Source organism: Alosa sapidissima, chromosome 2 (genome assembly GCF_018492685.1).
Source record: "Alosa sapidissima isolate fAloSap1 chromosome 2, fAloSap1.pri, whole genome shotgun sequence".
NCBI lineage: Eukaryota > Metazoa > Chordata > Actinopteri > Clupeiformes > Clupeidae > Alosa > Alosa sapidissima.
In genome coordinates, this window is record NC_055958.1 from 6,586,144 (window position 1) to 6,592,143 (window position 6,000).

A 6,000-nucleotide genomic window follows, 5' to 3' on the forward strand; every position below is an offset into this window, starting at 1 on the left:
CAGTAATTTGGGAGTCTGGAGATTCCTGGACAGTGGGGTTTTGTCAAAGCCCCCGCCCCCCGAGCCCCTCCTCGTCTTCCTCTTCTCTGATGCCCCCTCCCACCCACCCCCCACAGGAGCGTCCCTCTGTCAGTGCCCGTCTGGCTCACTGACCTCGTGTGGACCTCTGGGGAGCTCAAAGGGCCTGGCCGGACACAACGAGGAAGGCAGGGGAGGATGGTTTGCATTTCATCAGTTTCAAAGAAGAAGGGCAATCCCAGTGCTTCAGAGGAGAGAGGAAAATTGGGTGAAAAAAAGGAAAATGAAGGAAGAAGGAGTGAATTGGCATTTGACTATGAAAGGACCACTCTTTTTGTTATTTATCAACTAGATCAGAAATATTCTAATTCTCCATAAAAGGTCTTCATGTATGAGACGAATACTTTAAGCACAGTAGAGAAACTGTGATGAGATTGCCACCATTGTTTGCATTCTTTCCATTAGAGGAGCATCCTTATTTAGCATCCGTCCTTAAAGCATATGTCCTTAAATCACTTTGCACAATGCACGGAAACCAGAAATGGGTAGGGAACATTATGTTCAAAGACGCTTCTGCATTTTAGTAAGCTTGTGCCTGCATGACTGATGACATTGTAGTGGGAAGTATGACCATGCTTAAAAAAACTGGTGAGATCAGCAGACACTTTTCATAAACAACTGTTGCCAGCACTGTGAGGGCGTTATAATAGCGAAATGTGAAAGATCAGCAGTCATCTAGCCAATTGCACCATCTGAAGGTGTCCGAATGGCGCGATGAAAGTGGGACGAGCACTGAAAAATAAAAATGCCTGTCAAGCTACTCGTGGACACAGCCTACTCCCCCTCACTCAGTTCATCTGGCCTGCAACAGAAGGTTTCCTTTACTAACTTGTATTAAATAATAAATCAGATAGAGCTCTCTGTCTCTCATCCTCCCCTTCTCTCCCCCTTTCATAAGATAAAACCATATGGGCTGTCTTTAGGTTTTGATGAGGAAGTTTGAAGAGTAGAGGGGGAGAGGTATACTCCACTGGAAGATGCATCACACCGCCGCCCCCCACCTTATCTGGCCTGTTCCTCCTTGCGACAGAGTCTTTCCCCCTCCTCAGTGGGCTCAGATAGCGGGCGACATCGTAAAGAGAGAGAGAAAGAGAGAGTGTTTACCTCTGGGGCCCCCCCAGGCTAACCACCTCCAGCTGTTGGGCCAGGGAGCCTGGCAACCGGAGGGCCCTCGTTCTCCCCGGGACACGGGACGCAGCAGCGGTTAGCAGCAGCCACCATATGTTCCTCTTCAGCATCAATCCTCCTCCTCCTCCTCTTCCTTCGTCCTCCGGCCCTCGTCTCATTAGCCAGCTGTGGCTGACCTGTCTGTGCGCTGGATCGGAGGATCTCTTTCCTCAGTGCCCACCCCCCCACGCCCGCCCCTGACACACACACACATACATACACACATACACACACACACACACACACACACACACACATTGCCCTCCACCGATCCCCATTTGTTTTTATTATTGCTGACAGACAGCTAGAGAGAGACGTATTAGTCTAAGAGTGATTATAAATAAAGAAGGAAATTTACTGACACTGGAGTGGAATAAGAGAGGAAAGGTATTCAAACAAACACTTTTGTGTACTGCTGGATGGCTTTCACGATCAACGTTCACAGCCCACGTTTGGAATTTAATGAATTGCTGGAACGACAGACACCAAATTGGCTGGACAAACAAAAAGAAAGAAGGCAACATTTTTCTCTGCCAATTTGTTATTTGTGGAGTCGGAGACAGAGAGAGAAAACATTTATGCAATACTCCTCCATGAACAAGGATGAAATTCACAGATTTCTTTTTCAAGCCCTGAATTAAACATGTTTATTATCAGAGCCCACGCTCTGTCATCTGAAATATGAGTCTGCTCCTACTCAGCATCATCGGCAGACTGAAACAGAGAACTACATTCGCCACCTATCCACCCACATATCAATGAGACTGTAAGCCAGCATGGACCAACAGACCAACCCTCTGTCTCTCTGAGCTCACCTGGTCGACTGTCACTCTATCGTATCTATTGATCCCTTTGCACCCCGCGTCAGGAAGACTTGGGCTGGACTCCAGTTAAGAGCATTGACGGAGAGCCATGGCTCTGTGGTATCTCAACACGAGCTCCATCTGGGAAAAATTCCAACTACCGTCGAGCTCACAGGTCTTAGATTACAACGATAACAAGGGAGGTGGCAAAAAGGACACATGAACAGGATGACGTGAAAGTAACGAAATGCAAGCCTCATACTCATGGCTCGCATTTTTCTTCTCTTTTTTTATTTTTCCTATCAATCACAGGATTAGTGTCAGGGTGTCAGAGGAATGTAATGTCATTTACATCACTAGTGGTCAGTGTTACCCTTTCAAGTCCCATTTCCAGCCGGCATTAAGTACGTGTGAGTCTTTGATGAGACTCATTTGGGATATGTTGTTGTTTCAAATGAGGTGTTGCTTTACAAACCCCCACCCCTCCCCCCAGCCCCAGTGGAGGCCGAAGTGCCCCTCCCTGCTTCGAGCGCTCTTGTGGGGTCAGTGGGAAACGCAAAAAGAGCACCCTGACCCAAGTCTTCCCCTGTGACTTGCCATATTTGGAGCTCCCAAGACCGTTGCTGAAAGAGCCAGGGCAGAGGAAGGGTGAGTAGAACGGAGAGGGAGGAAGCAACATCTGTTAACTCTCACGTCCACAGGGGCCTCTAATGCTGAGCCCTCGCATTCCTCCCCAATACACACCCAACCCTTGTTGTATTCTTATGTCTTATGTCTTATATCTGCTAATACCAGTCATTGCGTCTGGATTGAGTTGGGTAGTAAGTCTTCCACTGTGTGTGTGTGTGTGTATGTGTGTGAGAGTGTGTGATTTACCCCAGTGGAAGCAAAACAATACTGTGACAAAGAACCGCAATCATTCATTGTGTCTCGACGTCTTTCACGTACAATAACAGTGGTTGCTTGATTGTGCGACCATTCATGGGCCTTTGTTGCTGTCAGCACGAGCTTCATGAATTCCTCGGGGGACGTTGTTTCAAACCCATTAGGGAACTTCCTTAATTCCAAATAATAGCAAACAGTCTCTGGTTTGGTGCCATAGCTGAGCACTGTACTAACCCCTTGACCTTTCAGTGCCAATAAATTTAAAGGCCTTTAAAAGTGAGGAAAAAGTAAAAAGACAAACATAAAAAACTTGTCAGGAGAACGGTGAGAGCTCCACTGATCCCACCATCTGCACTTGCGCTCTGGCATCAGAAACTCCAGTGCCTGCCTGAGTGTGTGTGTTTGTGTGCGTGGGCGCGTGTCGTGTGCACAGACTGTGAAGCATGTTGATTTGGTTGCCTGTGTGTTGTATCACGTTACTAATGTGTGTGTCTGGGGCCGATGTGGAGCACGTCGTGAAGCATGAGAGAGGCACTTGGTGGTGCCACTGTTCACCCAGCGCTGCTCCAGCTGGTTGACTGAGTCACGGACACGTCTCTGAGACACACACACACACACACACACACACACACACACACACATATTCGAACACAAAGCCCAGGGACCCCGGCAGGGCCCCGTTCCCACCTGGCAGGCCCCACGGGAAGCTCGGCGGCGGCGGCTGGGGTGGGCGCATCTCGCTCGTCGCATCACGTTTTCCGCCCGGCTTCCCACCTCCAGAGGACAAAGCTGCGCTCCTCCGTGAGAAGGGGGGGAAAAAACATCAGTAAACAAACAGCTGTGATGGGCCTTGCCTAACATCCCCCACTGTCTCTCATCACACACACATACACTCACACACATACACACACACTCTCATACACATACACTCACACTCACACACACACAGATATGCCACTCTGGACTGCTGTGCTGCTTGAATGCTTCTTGCACAAACACATACTCTCACAAAATATCCTCCCCATATGTGTATCAACATGTTTATTACACACATACTCACACTCACTTATATTTACACAGACTAAAAAACTCCTGACGCTCTCAACCCCACCAATAGTCCTTGACAGTCTTGCAACTAAACTGCATGCCATTGCCAATAGGGTCAAGAGTCCTAGGGAGCCTTCCTGACGCAACAAAATAAACAAAAGGTGTCCGTGTCATTAATAAACACCTGTGAATCTGTGTCTTATATTCGTGTCTGTCTGAGATAAACTGCAGCAAACAGAAACCACAGCTTCTGCATGTGCTTTTAATGGAAAAAAGGAGATATTATGTAATGAACAGACGGTAACACTTTACTTGACAGTATCGACATAAGAGTGACATGACACATGACACTGTCATGACACATGAAACCTACTGTAACCCTTACCCTAATCCTAACCTCTAACCCTAATCCTAACCCTAACCCCAACCATAACTCAACCTAACCCTAAACCTAACCCTAACTTGTTATGACAAAAACCGAATGTCACTTAATAACAGAAGCGTTATGTCATAAACGTTTATGACTTGTTTATGACACATTCATGACAGTGTCATGTCACTCTTATGTCGACACTGTCAAGTAAAGTGTAACCGAACAGACTTGGGTTCACATAAGGAAATATTACAGCCAGTCAAAATTAAATGTCTTTTTTTTGGTGTCTTGGTGTGGTGTTTTTTGGAGGTATAACAATATAAAACATTACTTTAATTCAGTAGGATGTTATCAAATGACTTCCATATTGGTGGGAAAACACACCAGGCCTCTGTAGCAACCAGAAAAAAGCATGGGAAATATTTTAGACAGGAAATGACTGCAATTAAAGCTTCCATTTATATCAGACGCACTGATACAGCACTACCAGTGTTTATAATACCCTTTGTAACGGCACAGAGGCATTATTTTTTGGGCAGCGCAAAATATAAAAAGCCTTGTAATAAGGGTTAAGAGCTGGCAGGAGGCCCAATGCGATCTGAGCTTTGCCCTAAGCTCTTTAGACAGGCCTCTGCTTTGATATTCCAGGATTCTTTCTTAGACGATAGAAGAGCTTCTGACTAATGTGTGAACTGTGGTCTCTGCCTACTTTATGTTCTGCCCTTGGCTAGCCCATCCATCTCTCCCTGACTTGGCATGGCTGGGGAAAGTAAGTAAAGGAAAAACACACAAAGGGCAACCTCAGAAAGCAACCCCAGTGCAAGCGAGTCTGGGAACCCAGTGTCTGTGTTTGGGTTTCGCGTCCGTGTCCTCCTGCCTCCTCGTCTGTGTGTGGGGGCGTCGTCTCCACATTTAGCCATGCTTGTGTGTGTGTGTTTTTTTTTTTTTATCGACTCGAAGAGGAGCAGAAATAGTTGCGACTGCTCTGTGCTGTTCTACCCTTGCGCTGTGCTGTTCTGTGTTGTCGTTGTTGATGTCATCGTCATCCCCTGGGCACTGTGAGTCACCCTAGACGGTGCTGCTGTAAATTTGTCACTGTGATAATACACATGGCCCCAGCCGTTTACTGTGTGGCAGACCTCAGCCCATTTCCCATGGGCACCGCGCTGGCATCCGAACAGAGATCTGGAAATCCAGCGTGCTGATTGGATCGTGTGTCAGGTTTGGCCCAGGCTGCGGCGGTGGTCACAAGGGTCTGGCCCGAGGGTAGCGGTTTGATGCACACAACGTTTGATGTCCTGGAGATGGAGTCCTGCTGCTGTGGGCGTTCTTCTGACGGGGCTTGCCGCTCTCTTCGGTTGCACTCAGCGTGTTGTGTCCCCAAGTCGGGTTTTAATGTTACGATCCTACACCATGTACACAAAACTGACCGTTACCTTCACATTACCCCTAAGTGTTTGGGATCCAACATCAAGGAATAACAACAGCATGTCTGGCATGGGATGCCTTTGATGTACCTCAAGTTTGCAGATGGTTAGAGCACCGGAGAGAGCTGGCTAATTTCATTAGGAACAATCCTCGACTGTAACACAAGCAGCATTCTGTCTGTGTTCCCGAATGACTAATGACCTCATTAACTCTGTGATG